The sequence below is a fragment of the Mus caroli genome, chromosome 1 (assembly GCF_900094665.2).
Source record: "Mus caroli chromosome 1, CAROLI_EIJ_v1.1, whole genome shotgun sequence".
Taxonomy (NCBI): Eukaryota; Metazoa; Chordata; class Mammalia; order Rodentia; family Muridae; genus Mus; species Mus caroli.
The window spans coordinates 14,735,133-14,750,846 of record NC_034570.1 but is presented as its reverse complement, the minus strand read 5'-3'; the positions used below and the strand labels follow the sequence as shown (position 1 = coordinate 14,750,846).

At 37.8% G+C, this 15,714-nt stretch overlaps 1 pseudogene; it reads right to left on the bottom strand.

Moving 5' to 3' along the window:
• Positions 1-12,385: 12,385 nt before the first annotated feature.
• LOC110303023 lies at positions 12,386-12,598 on the bottom strand (annotated as a pseudogene).
• Between the last annotated feature and the right edge of the window lie 3,116 nt (positions 12,599-15,714).

Below are 15,714 nucleotides of genomic sequence, written 5' to 3'. Positions count from 1 at the left end.
TATGAAGGCCTGAAACAAGGCCTGACCTAGAAGCTGTTAGCTTCTGTAGTCCACACTCTCATCTGTGCAGACTAGTCTCAGAGGGTTCCGGGAACCAAGATGGCTCCCCCAGGTGCTCTGGGAAAGCCCTCCCTGGCAGGGGGCACACCTCTCCTCTGGCAGGTAAGGTGCCTGGATGTCTGGAGCCTGAAACAGGATCTGCCTCAGAAGCTGTTCTCTAGGGACCTTGGGGGTGTCCACTGACTCAGCGGCCAGGTGACCTGGTGCTGGCACCGACTGGAAGGGACTTGTGATCCTGGTCAGGCCGGGTTTTCTGCTCCTCTAATGCTGTCTCAGGTCCCGCACGATTGGATTGGAACAGTTGTGTTCTACTCACCAGTGGTGCTAAGATCCCGTGGAGAGTCCTCTAGGGGACCTGGGAGGGGGGGTGTCTGCTGGCTCTGCGCCCAAGGTGACTCAGTGCTGCTGCCAACCGGAAGGGATTTGTGACCACTACCAACTTTTTGCTACCAATTTAATATTTTGATGAACTTAATAAATTCTTGGGCATGCATTCAACAAATTTTGCTCAAGAAGAGTTAGAGAACTAGTAGATTTTCATGTCATCTATTAAATTAGAGAGCTTTACAGCTAGTGACTGTATAAATAATTACAAACTCAAGTGCTTTTGTCAGTAAACACTAAAACATTTAATACCAATTCTACATAAATTCTTTTATAAATCTGAAGAGATGAGCATATATCCAGACTATTCCTATACAAAGACATCAGAACTAAAAAGAATTAAGGGCGAATAGCCTTTAAAAATATATCTATTAAATTATAAACAAACTTTTTAATAAATTGAAGTTAGCACTATATAAAACACAACATATCCAAATCCATTAATCAGCAAAGGAGAAATATCTATGTAATCATCATCATAGTAATAAACAATAAAAATTATAGGGGGGCTGGTATGGTGGCACATACCTTTAATCCCAGTTCTTGAAGAAGGCAGAGGTGGTCATATCTTTGAAAGTTTGAGGCAAGCCTGATCTACACAATGAGTTCCAGGTTATCCAGAACTACACAGTAAAACCCTTCATCAAAACCAAAAGTTTGTTGTTGTTTTGGCTGAGAAAATAACTTTTTATGTGTTTTAGGATAGTATCATTTACACATATTTGATGTTTAAGACACTGGTTAAAAATTGTTCCTCTCACTCCCAAATAGCTACTCTATTTATGGTCCTTTGATTGACTGTGTAGTATGAGCATGAGGCCTTTATAAGTTTGCTTTGCTATTTTGCTTTGATTTTGGTATTAGAGTTTGGATCTAGGCTCTTGTATGATACAAAAATGCTGTATCCAAAACCTTTTAAAATTTATTTTGTTTCAAATTTGTGCCTCACTCAGTTCCTTGAGCTATTGCTGACCTCACTGCTGACAGACTGTCTGGGAACTTACTGTCCTCTTTCTTCAACCCTTTGAGGATCTGACATTACAAGTGTGTCACCATTTCTAGTTTGTCTTCATAATTCTCATGGAAACCTGATACATTTTCCTTCTTTCTTTTTCCCCCAATCTAGACTGTTTCCCAAATAATTAAAAAAATGTAAATAAGAACAGTCTTCAGTAGAGGTCACCACTACATTTAAATGCTTTTAAGTTTTTTTTAATACTTATTTATTCATTTATTGTTTGTGCACTGTCTTAGTTAGGGTTTTATTGCTGTGAACAGACACCATGACCAAGGCAACTCTTATAAGGACAACATTTAATTAGGTTGCCTTACAGGTTCTGAGGTTTAGTTCATTATTCTCAAGGTGGGAGCATAGCAGTGTCCAGTCAGGCATGGTGCTGGATAAGCTGAAAGTCTACCGTCTTGTTCCAAAGACAAACAGGAGAAGAGTGGTTTTCAGGAAGCTAGAATGAGGGTCTTAAAGTCCACTCCTCCGGGACACAATTCTTCCAACAAGGGCATACTCACTCCAATAAGACCACACCTCCAAATAGTGCCACTTCCTGGGCCCAGCATATTCCTGACATGATCAAGGCCTGAAAGAGAGAAGCATTGTTTACATTTCACATCTCTTGACTAGAAATGATAATCATCCACTCTCTCTCTCTCTCTCTCTCTCTCTCTCTCTCTCTCTCTCTCTCTCCTCTCTCTCTCTCTCTCTCTGTGTGTGTGTCTCTCTCTCACACACTCCCAATTATTTCTATTTTATATGTATAGATGCTTTGCCAGAAATGTATGTCTGTGTACCACATGCCTCCTTGGTGCCCATGGAACCAGAAGAGGGCACTAAATCCTCTGAGATTGGAGGTCCAAATGATTGTGAGCAGCCCTATGGGTTCTGGGATTTAAAACCATGCCCTCTGGAAGAACAGCCATTGATCATAAATATTGAGCTGTCTCTCTTACACTCACACTCATATATATTTTTGAAAAAGGGCTGGGAGATAGATGTTCAAGAAATCTATTTTGATCACAAAAGCAGTCTATTTTGAAATACATATCATGTGCTTACATTTATGTATAAGTACATGCATCCATATTTGTGTATGGAAGCACACATACATCTGCCCTATGAATGAGTGTTTTGTGCCCTCTATTAAAGATCAGTTCCCATGAATACTATTGATATTTTCTCATCTTTTTTACATAATCTTCTGATATCATTAAGGAAAAGTCTTACACAAAGATTCTTTTGAATGACTTAAATATTAAAGAAAATAAGGATGAATACAACTGAATTGGGGGCTCCTGAGGATACTGACTTTGGGAGATCATATGAATATTTATATTTGAGCATCTATTTGGAGATAGCTGTTGGGTGGGATGTGGCTATAAGTAGAGTCAAAATTACAAATAAGGAGGAGAAAAACCTGTTGGGGTACAATAGATACTGGAAGAATGTATTTTGAGGGTATAGACTGAAATGTGATTTAAAGACAAAACCTGATGCTGTGATGATATAGTAGGGCCAGGGAAAACTTTAAATGAATGAAGCCTCAGAGAAAGTATTGGTGATACATCGAGGTCAAGTCCAGTTTATTTAAAATGTATTAGGAAAATAAAAGATGGTAAAGACATTGCATTCCTTCCCCATTGCCACCTCTCTTAAAATTTTGGTTGCTCCTCCTTTTTAAGCAAAGACATTAACTATTTTTTTTTTTAGAGGTGGCATACTGCAGACTTCTGTTTGTTTATCTTCACATGCAAATTATCTCTTGTTTTCCAGCCAGTCTGCTCTTTTCAAAGTCTCACTGTATAGGTGCGATGGTTATGGCGTTATAGCCCCAAATATCAAGGAAACGCTAAATTTTCTTCATTTTTAGAAAAAACTCCATGTGGTGTGCTGTGAAATCAAGCTGCGATGCTTGGTGTCAGTCTCTTTATATCATACCAGTTGTTTCACAGAGCTTTATCATTTGGGGAGAGCATTGCAATTTCATACACCTCAAAAAGGAGCTAACTTGAGGACTTGCAATTCACATGGTGGGCAGAAGGGACTTGCTCTTAACTCATCGGCATTGTCTTTAAAGGAGAATGACATCTTGTGCTTTTTGATGGTACTTGAAGTGTTGATGGTGGAGAAACTATCACTAATGTAGCTGCTGTATACATGCGTGGGAGTTGGAACATATTTATATGTAATGTGTGTTCATTAATGAAAGATAGAATTTTGGCAAAGCTTTGTTAATGGGACACACACTAGAGACACGCAGGAAGATGAAACTTGGAGTGAGAAGAAGCCCCATGTGATTGACCTGTGTGTCCATCTGTAGACCATTTTCTTGATTATTGACTCATGGTGGAGGGCTCAAATTGATCATAGGTGGTGCTATCACTATTCAAATAGATCTGAGATGTATACAGAAAGTAACTGAGCAATCCAGTAAACAGCATTCCTCCACAGTCTTTGCTTCAGTTCCTGCCTCTAGGATCCTAGCTGCCCCCAGTAATGGGGTTTGGTGTGGAAATGAAGGTCAGATAAACCCTTTCATCTCTCAAGTTGCTCTGGCCAGTGTTTTTGTCAGAATAGCAACAGAGAGCAAACAGTGGTTGTGATCAAGAACTGAGTGTATGAAGGAGTTATAGCTGTGTCTTGAAGCACTACTTTCTATTAAAGAGTCTACAGTATGATTTTTATGTCTTCATCATCAAAATACACATTTTAACACTCATTTTCTAGGAAGAACTCACTTTTTAATGGATACACTGAATTTTTTTTCATTTTACATGCATAAATGTTTTGCCTGCATGTATGCCTGTGTGTCACATGCATGCTTAGTGCCCACAGAGGCCAGAAGAGGATGTCTGATACCCTAGAACTAGAACCACAGACTAATGTGAGTGATGGGAATTGAACCTGCGTCCTCTGGAGGAGTAGATAGTGCTCATAACTGCTGAGCCACTTCCCCAGGATTCCAATGAATAAGTTATGCATTTGCTTATGCATATGCATTTGATTTTAACATGGAAATATGATCACATCCCTTCTCTTTCTTCTAATCCCTCTTATGTTACAACCTTCCAATATAACCAGTTAGAGGGCTCAACCTTGGGAGAGGTAATGCCTCTTCAAAGCTATCACTTATCTCTCTATTTTTTTCTAGGAGTGGGATCCTTTGCGGTTTTCCTTTTTTTTTTTTTTTTTNTCCTTTGCGGTTTTCCTTTTTTTTTTTTTTTTTTTTGTTAGCATGCCAGTTGATACTGTCACTATATAGGTCTTGTATATGCAGCCATCTTGTCGAGGTATGATATGTGCAGCTTTTCTGTTATTCCTTTGAGACACAATCTTAGAGCAGACTTCCTGGTCCTCTGGCTCTTGCAATCTTTCCACCCTCTTCCATGTTGTTTCTTGAGCCTTGGGTACAGGCATTGTGTTTTGTATGTATCTGTTGGGGATGGATTCCCTAGGATCTGCTGACCTCTGCATTGTGACCAGTTGTAGTTTTCTGTAATGACCTCTGCTGTAAAGAGAAGCTCCTTTGATGATGGGTGTTTTAGTTAGGATTTCTGTTGCTGTGATGAAACACCAGAACCAAAAATTACTTGAGGAATAGATGGTTTATTTTATCTTACAGCTTTCAGGCCATATTCCATTGCTGAGAAAAATCAGGGCAAGGTCTCTAATAGGGCAGGTACCTGAAAGCAGAAATTGATGCAGAGGCCATGGAAGAGTGCTATTTACTGGCTTGCTCAGCTTGCTTTTTTATAACATCCCAGTCCATATGACAATAAATGGTACCATACACAATAAGTGGAATCTTCCCATATTAATCAGTAAACACACTACAAATTTGTCTACAGGCAAATATTATGGAGGTATTTTCTTAATTGAGAGTCCCTCTAGACTCTCGCTTGTGTCAAGCTGACATAAAATTAGGTAGGGCAATGCATAAAATCTATATCTCTGTGTATAAAAGTAAGTATTTAGAATGCAGTTACATATTATGCTGGTCTAGTAAAGAGATGGTAGTAGGTTCCTTTTTAAGATCTATGACCTCACTAACCCTCGATAGTTGTCTAGATTTCCAGTTCCAGGCTGATTGTACTCCTAATTGGTTTGTGTTAAGTCCAATTAGGCAATTGTTGGTTACTACTAAAAAAGGCATGTCATTATTGTCCTTTTAGGGCTATTTTGCCATGTTGCTCATTGTCATAGTTCCTAGGTATCACAGCTAGATATGTGATTGAATGTTTCCCTCCCTTGGAAGATTACATAATGATTCCTGATACCATGAAAGCCACACCACAGAAAGGAAGCTTTCAGTTTAGGTCCAGTTGAATGTTTTTGTGTCCGAAGTGTGTGGTGTCTCCAGCAACAGGTACTCTTTAATATCTGAGATAAAACTTAACCATATATTCGTTATTAGACTACCCTGACCAACAGCTCAAGCAGAGGTCCAAAGGTTTCTCATCTCTGATACTAAATTTTTGTGGAATAATCTGTTACTATTGTAGGGACTATTATCATTCCAAGCAGTAAAAATCCTCAGTATTATTTGTTCTTCCTCTATCCCCCTCTTTCTGTATATTTAAAGATTTTTATTGGCATCTATTGGTTATGTATAATCATGAGTTTTATTATGCATTTCATAAACTTACATAATAACTTTTGATTACACTTTCCTGTGTGACCAGTCAGCTTCTGCTAATCTCCTTCCTTTTTACATCTGGTTTCCTTTCTACTTTTTCTTTTAATTAAAATATAATTACAGCATTTTCTGCTTCCCCTTTCCTCCCTCCAAATCCTCCCATGTATCCATCTTTGCTATCTTTCAAATTCACAGCCTCTGACCTTTTATATGCATGCATTCATGCACACATGCACACACGAACGTGCACACACACACATACACACACATACGTGCATGAATGACCCCCCCCCCAAATAAAGCACGCAAATACAATAATCTCACTCCATAAACATATAATGTTACTTATACGTGATTTCAGGGATAACCATTTTGTACTGGGTAACCAATTGAAAGGCTTTTCCATGGGGAAGACCATTTCTCCCACTCTCAGCATTCTTCAGCTGCCTGTAGTATTTGTCTAGTCTTGGAGTACCCTAAGGTTTTCCCATTCTATGTCAGCATGTCTTCTGATGCTGTTAGGGGTCTTGTTTAGGAAACCATGCTGTTGAAATTTCATGGAGGTAGCTTCTCTGACATTTCTAGGAGATGCATGCCCACAGCAGGCATTTGGTTCCTCTGGTTCTTACAATCTTTTTGTCCCATCTCCCTCCATATTTCCCAAACATTGAATACAGGCTTGGGTTATAGATGGGTGAGTTGGTACTGGGCACCACACAGTCACCCATTCTATGCAGTTTGATAGTTTTTAGTTTTCTGAAATGGTCCCCATTATTTGCAAAGTGAAAATTTCTTTTTGATAGATGATAGCTGTCTTTATCTGTGGATATATGTAAGCATAAACACTCAATTATAGCTAGGAATCATGCTTGTTTTATAAACAAGCATGGTAGCTATAGGCTCTCTGCAATCCATGTTATCAGTAGACATGAGTAGCTGACTAGATTTCCAGTGCCAGGCATGATGTCCATTTTTTTCCCAGTGGGCTTTGGGTTCAACTAAAGAGTTGTTTGTTATAACTAATATATGAGTATTGCTGTTGAATCATTGTACTTAAAAATAATACCACTTACTTATAGTAAATGTGGCAATACTATTTTGTCATTTAATGTCTTTATTAACCATTTGTATATGAATGATCAAATGCTAATGAAACAAAAATCCCAGCAGGAAAATGAGTTGTTCTGGTGATTACAGCGTAGTCATTGGTAGAGGGGAGGAGGCTTAAACCAGTCAGAAGAGAGAATCGTGAAGCCTTAATGTGATTCACTTAATTGAGATGTAGACAACTTATTTAGATTCTCCTCAAGATGCTTGTTAAAAATTCATATGTTAAAAATTCCATATATTTAAGACAAAAAAACACACCCAAACCAAACAGAAAACAAAAAACAAATAAACACAAAAAACTCCAGTATGTCATAGTTCCCAAAAGTAGTGTCTGGAGTTGGCCTTTGGAGTTGGCATGCCAGGTACTTTTATGCATATTTTCAGGCTAGAAAATGAAAATTCATTAGGTTCTAGAGCTTAAGCCCTTAGTATGAATGCAGATATTAGGAAGTATGTGCTGCTGGGTCTCACTTTCTTTTAGGTTATATACAAATAATGGGCTACTCAATATATGAGTAAAAATTCAGGGGACACATGATTGCTAAAAAATGTAAGCGTAGCTTCATGGCAGTGTGATTGGGCCTATTGAGGAGTAGGGGCAGATTCAAACCCCACTGTTTGAATCACATGGGGATAAATAAAGACATAGAAAAGAAGAAGAATGTCTAAAGCTATGTTTTAAAAGAAAAGAAGCTTGGCAAAATGTTATGCAAATGTATTTGACTAACTTAAAAACCTTCCTGATAAACATTGATTCCAAGCATAGACAGAAACATAAAACTTCAGACCTTCAGAGTGTAGGTTGTTTCTCGAAAACTACACACACTATAACCCTGGATGCTTGGTTAATATTTTTCTTAAAAATTCAATTCCCCTGGCAATTCTAAGAGCGGTACATGAATAACTTTCAAAAGAAATGAAAAATCTTTGTTGTTTGCATAGCACAGCTTCTCATTCAGTTGAAAAAAATTACTAAAATTTCCCTTGAAAAGCAATGATTGAAAACTTCTGAAAAATTCAAAGAACTTAAAAAAATATCAGCTTCAAAACAAAATTCCTCAAGGTTTTTATATAAACCAAAATATCCAAGCCCAGATGGGTGCTCTTGTCTCTGTCCTATATGTTGCCAATTTCTGAAGCTCTGAATATTTTGGAGGGAAGAAGTACAGGAACAATGGAACAAAAACTTTCAGGGTCATAGTATCAAGCTCAGATTGGGTTGAACCATATAGGGTTCTTTCTTATCTTTATCAGGCAAAGGAGTCAAAGAGTGTGAGAAACCTTTCTTTATTTAGCACCCATTTTCACACCCACTGCTAAGCACTGAAACAATAGAGATAAACAATAACATATATATATATGTATATGTAATCATGCTTATATATTTATATGTTTATATATTAGCAATCTATAATCATCAGCAGTTTCATGTTTATAAACTCTGGAAAATGATTTTGATGATAGGCACTATCAGCAGCTGTCAATTTGATGGGAAACTTGTGGGATGGAAACTTTCCAATAACATTTACTATTCAGAGATGTTGAGTGGGTGGCTTACATCTAGTCATGTGCACTGGGAAGTTTCTCTGTCACTGTTTTTTAGAGTCTGAAGACCTACACAAGCAAGCCTTGCCGTATATCCAACTTTTGGCATTTCATCCAACTTAGAAGAGGAATTTAGTGAGAAAAACTTTAAATCAGTTTGGATCTGTTTTTGATGAGCATGTATCTATCTAAATGTTTAAGGGTTGGTCCAAGGAGAGGAGTTGATATTTATGGTTGATGAAAAAGTTGATAAAAAGTACATATTAAAGTTGAAAAATATTTTTTATATTTTTCTAGATGGTATATGATGTGGGAAAATTTGTAATCAAGGTTCCTAGGTTGATCACCGTACCATGGGTTCTGCTTGTCAATTTTTAAAATTATAAAACTTAATCAACTATATACTTCAGGTCATGATTACTCTATGTAATCAGAGACATCCAATTCAGAGAAACAGTTGATTAAACCTAAAATTTTGCTTTCCTCAACATTGTGTTGACTATTATATGCTGTGAATTTTTTCAGTCATTTAAAAGGAAGTTTAAGAAAGACATTTATTTTATGGTGTGTGTGTGTGTTTACTCACACAGAGTTAAGAGAAAAACTTTCAGAAGTAAATTCTCTCTTTCTATGCAGTGGAGCTGAGGACTGAATTTAGGTCACAGGGCTAGCAGAAAGCCTGCTTACCCACTGAGCCGCATTAGCCCTCTCCTTCAATAAATCAAAAATGTCCTGTAAAAAGGCTTTTGAATAATTGTGATCCATTCTAGAGCAAAATTAATGCTTTTAATAATTCTCCATATGCAAATTTTCTTAGTTTAATTTCCTAAGACATGTAAAATAGCATTTATAAATTCAGCATATTTGACATCCATTTATAAGGACTTTAAATATTTGGCACAGTTGCTTAAGAATTCCAAGTGACTCAACTCTGATATAGAAAACAACTACAACTTAAAAACACAGTAGACAACATTTTACTTATTTCAAGAATGTTTATAATTCTTCATCTTGAAATTAGAAAGGTGAAACTAATTACTATTAGATTTGCAGAAATATCTAGCTGACTTTATATATTTGTTTAATTGAATTTCATGAATATATTAAATTATTAGAATTTTGCATACCTAATTCCATATCTACATTTACACATTTCATCACATGGGTGACTCTTAAAGGTATTTATTCAGTTTTACAAATAGCTTAAATACTGTCTGCTTTTCACAGGATTATTAATATAACATTGATTTACTTAGTAAATCTACTTAAATAAAAAATGAGTTCTCTATTGCTAAGGGTAAGCTTCATGCTCAGCTGTAGATAGCCACCAGAAAGTTAACTCAACAATATCTTAGGAGATTCCTTGTCTCATGATGTCAAATCAGGGCTAATTTTTGCCCTTTATTTAAGAAACTTTGTATGTACATATATATGTATATACACACATGCATTCATGCACATGCACATGCACATGACATAAAACACACACACACACACATATTATCATCTATCTATCTATCTATCTATCTATCTATCTATCTATCTACCAGTTTTTTTTATAGTATAGATCCAGGTTTGGTTTTTCTTTATGTGCATTTGTGTGATCCTGAATGTGTGAACAAATGCATTTCTGTTTCTTGTGCCATTTTTTGGTTACTTTTTATTCATTTGTTTTGACTTATTCTAATATGTTAGTTTTTTATATATTAGGATATGTTATATTGTACTATATTATAATATTACATTATATTTGTATAAGTTTTTTTTGCCTTTTCTTGGTATCTTTTCCTTCTGTTTGTTTTATGCTATTCTGATATGTTGGTTTTTGTTTATTCTTATCATATTATATTATATTAATTATATTATATTATTATCCCTTAGATGCATATTTGTTTTCTAACATGAGACAGAAAGTGCTCAATCGATGTAGGAGGGGAGATGGGTAGAAGCTGCTAGGAGTAAGGGAGGAAAAATCACAATCAGAATATATTGTATGAAAAGACATTGTCAATTAGCAAAATATTTTTAGGGTTAAGTACAACTATTCTACAGATAAATAATATTATTTTTCTGAAAATTTGACTCTTTCCAATCCTAGGAAAGGTGAAGAATGTACATCAGATATAAAACACAGGATTGAGTTTACAGAGAGCAAACATCTCTACATTACTGTCTGAAGCCTGGGTTTAGCCGTACTCTATACAATGTTAGACTCTTCATGTGTTATCAAGGGGTTAGCAATACAGTCTATAATCATTGGTTTAAATCACAGTAGTCAGTTTTCTTTCTGCCTGAATCCAGAAATTACACACACACACACACACACACACACACGTTTGTGTATATATAAAATATCAATTGTAGCAAATTACTTGTGACATAAAATCTACCACGCTAACTTTTTAAAAATTTACTATTTAGCACTGGAGGGATACTCAACAACTGAGAGCACTTACTGCTCTTGCAAATAACCAAGGTTTGATTGCCAACACACTCATCACATGACTTACAAACTCCAGTAATTCCAGCTCCTGGGGACCACTCATTCAGGAATGTGTAAATAATTAAGCAAGTAAATAAATAAATACATACATAAAACTATAGTTTATTGGCATTGGGTACTTTTACATTATTGTGGTTCCATCACCATGATAATTTACAAAACTTTTTGAGTTGAGAAACAGAAAGTTTGTATAGCTTCTTCTTCTTCTTCTTCTTCTTCTTCTTCTTCTTCTTCTTCTTCTTCTTCTTCTTCTTCTTCTTCTTCTTCTTCTTCTTCTTCTTCGTAAGAGTGTAGGAGTTTTCACTGAACAGAAGCTCCAGACAATTGCTATCTTTGTAGTTGGGTTTTGAGCTCAGAAGACTGGCCTCAGCCAGAAACAGGAGTGAATAATACCTGGATTACAGTGCTATTCTATATGCTGAGTAAGATTAAGACTGGATCTTCTTATGTGCTTTGTCACCCCAAATTAATATGTTCATGTTGTAAGCCCAGAATCTCAGACCATGACTTTATTTGGAGTAACTATCATATGTAATCGGTTGAGACAGTACAGAGGAGAGGTAGCCCCAGGCAATGTGACTGGTGTTCTCATAAGTAGGGGATATTTTGAGATTGACATACACGATACACACAACTCATAAGGAAAACGGCAAGGACTGGGATAATGTGTCCTCAATCCAAGGTTCACCAAGGACTGCCAATAACCTCCCAGAGCCAAGGGTTACTGAAGATTACCCACAGCCTCAAATGGAACCCAGAACCCAGCTGCCTCAGACTTACACCTCAAGAATTGTCCATCTGTAATGTCTTTGCTTTAACCACCCAGTCTGTGGTAGTTTGCTTGAAAGATCTTGCAACCACTGGAAGATGCAAAACCTGACAGTCTCGTGGGACAAACACTCGGATTTCACTCCGAGAGTAAAGACATTTACACCCAGTAAAGCACAACAGATTCCTACTGCTCCTTCACCATGTTTATTTGCTTCAGCTAGTTAAGGCTCTGTAACCCTCATCTCAAGGATCCTCCAGCTCTACAGCAATGTTGTGCTGCAGAGTCTTTCCAGAGGATATGAGAGCAGAGTATTTCTATGTGGAAGAGGCTCTCAGTGTCCTTTGCACAGCCTGAGGGCAGTGCTCAGTATCTGTACTTGGTAGAATAGTCCTTGAGAGACACCAGCTGATCCCGGCCTTTGCGGGTGCCAAGGTACACAGAGTCTATCATGTCAACCATTTCTTCCTTATCTTCCATGGCCCAGTTGATGTTGTTGTTGCCAGTACCCAAATCAATCATGATATGTTTGTTTCTGAAGAAGAACATGACAGTGCAGGGGCCATACAGCTCGTACATCTTGTTGAAGTCAGGCACTTCTACAATATCCAGCTCCCCCACCAGGGTCCCTGAGCTGAGTCTGATGGTTGGCTCCCAGCATCCATATCTGCATTGGTCAGTTGCTGGCTGGACCTCCCCAGTAATGGTCATACTAGGTTCCTATTATCAAGCACCTCTTAACCCAGCAACAGTGTTGGGTTTGGTACCTGCAGACTTGATGGGTCTCCAGGTGGGGCAGTCCCTGGTTCTCTTTTCCTTCAGTCTCTGTTCCTTTTTTAAATTGATGCAAAAAGCAAGAGGAATTTATTGTTTCAACATGTTGGCGTCGCACTAAACATGGAGAGAGAATGACCAGGCATAGCCCTACTGGCCAGCATTTATACAGTTTTCCAGGCAGCAGCCATTAGGCACAATATGATTGGCAGAACAGTGTGACTTTTAAACTGATTGGTCTGTAGGGAATGAGGTGGGTGGCTCTGATTTTGTCTTACAAGGAGAAAATAATGACAGTCTGAGGGCAGCCATTCATTTAGATGTATAGAGAAAACAGAGTCAGGGCTGGTTCCAGTCTTGGTTTAACTCCTCCCTTGGTTAACCATCCTCATATCTACCCGTTAGGACCCCTAATTCTTCTCCTGCTGTTGTTGACTTTTGGCCCCTACATTTGATCGCTGTATTTAAGAAACACATAGGTACAGTATAGCTAATGATCTTAAAGCAGAGATACAAAAAACTAGATACAGAAGACCCAAAGTATGAGCTAACAGAATACCAGCAATAGCTTCGGGATTGAAGCATGCACAAAAGAAAGAGGGGAATGAAAATGCCAACTCAGCAAATATAGAAAATTCTACCATAACCCTCCCTTCCTGGAAGCAAGTGGCCATAAAGAACATAGGCACTTCTGGAAGGGAGGGGTTAATCACATTCCTCAGACCACGGGGAGGAGGGACCAACCACGGAAGCTCATATACACATTCAATGATCATTGGCTACCCACCTCATTCCCTATAGACCTATCAGTTTAAAAGTCACTCTGTTCTATTTTTTGTCCCCATTCTGCCTTTGGACAGGACCATTTCTGGGTTAAAATATTTGAGATGGGTGAGTGGCCTCATCCCTCAACCAGGGGACTATCTACTGGAGGTGGTCTCAACAGGTCTTAGCTCCCCTTCTCTGTGCATTTCTGCTAAAGTCATCCCCATTGGGTTCTGGGACCCTCACATTTCTCTGGTGTCTGGGACCCTCCAGTGACTATCCTGAGTTCCTCATCCCCCCAGCTACATATTTTTGTTCAATTTCCTGACCCTCTGTACCTCTCTTTCATCTCTTCCAGTTCCTGATAGTGCCAACTCAGAAGTTGGAAAGATCTCTCATGTTCATGGTTTGGCAGGATTAATATAGTAGAAATGGCCATCTTACCAAAAGCAATCTACAGATTCAATGGAATCCCCATCAAAATTCCAACTCAATTTTTCATAGAGTTAGAAAGAACAATTTGGGAATTGATTTGGAATAAAAAAAAAAAAACAGGATAGCGAAACTATTCTCAACAATAAAGCACTTCTGGGAAAATCACCATCCATCATCCATGACATCAAGCTATACTACCGAGCAATAGTGGTCAAAACTGCATGGTATTGGTACAGAGACAGGAAAGTAGATCAGTGGAATACAACTGAAGACACAACAGTGATCCCACATACCCATGGCCACTTGATATTTGACAAAGAAGCTGAAACCATCCAATGGAAAGAAGACAGCATTTTCAACAAATGATTCTGGTTCAATTGGCAGTCAACATGTAGAAGAATGCATATTGATCCATTCTTAACTCCTTGTAGAAAGCTGAAGTCCAAGTTAATCGAGGACCTCCACATAAAACCAGACACACTGAATCTAATAGAAGAGAAAGTGGGGAAGAGCCTTGAATACTTGGGCACAGGGGAAACCTTCCTGAACAAAACCCCAGTGGCTTATTCTTTAAGAGAAACAATCTATAAATGGGACCTCATAAAATTGCAAAGCTACTGCAAGGCAAAGGACACTGTCAATAGGACAAAATGACAACCAACAGATTAGGAAAAGATATTTACCAACCCTACATCTGACAGAGGGCTAATATCCAAAATATACAACGGACTCAAAAAGGTAGATCCCAGGGAATATAATATCCCTTTTAAAAAGTGGATTTCAGAGCTAAATAGAGAATTCTCAACTGAGAAATCTTGAATGGCTGAGAAGCACTTAAAGAAATGTTCAACATCCTTAGGTATGAGGGAAATTGAAATCAAAATGACCTTGAGATTCCACCTCACACCAGTCAGAATGGCTAAGTTCAAAAACACAGGTGACAGCAGATGTTGTAGGGGATATGGAGAAAGATGGACACTCCTCTATTGCTGGTGGGAGTGCAAGCTGGTAAAACCACTTTGAAAATCATTCTGGCTGTTCCTTAGAAAACTGGAAATAGTCCTACTTGAGTAACCAGCTATACTACTCTTGGGCATATACCCAAAAGATGATCCAGCATATTACAAGGACACATGCTCCACTATGTTCATATCAGCCTTATTTGTAATACAGAGAAGCTGGAAAGAACCCAGAAGTCCCTCAACAGAAGAATGGATACAGAAAATGTGATACATTTACACAATGGAATTCTATGCAGTGAATCAAAACAATGATTACATGAAATTCACAGTCAAATGGATGAAACTTGAAATATCATCCTGAGTGAGGTAACACAGACACAAAAGAACACACATGGTGAGTACTTATTATTAAGTGGATATTAGCCCTGAAGCTCACAATGCCCATGATACAACCCACAGATCATATGGAGAGTAGAAGGAAAAGAAGACCAGGGTGTGGCTGCTTCAGTACTGCCTTGAGGGGTGAATAGGACCATTGTGGGAGGTGGAAGGTGTTGGGGGCAGGGAAGGGAGCATAAGGGTGTAAATAGTTTTTCAAGATGCTGGTTTAATTTTTTTTTCAGGTTGTAAACTCCACAAGTAGAATCATTTTTGCAAACTTTTATATACTTTAAACCTCTTAATTTTAAAATCTTTCTTTCTTTCTTTCTTTCTTTCTTTCTTTCTTTCTTTCTTTCTTTCTTTCTTTCTTTCTTTCTT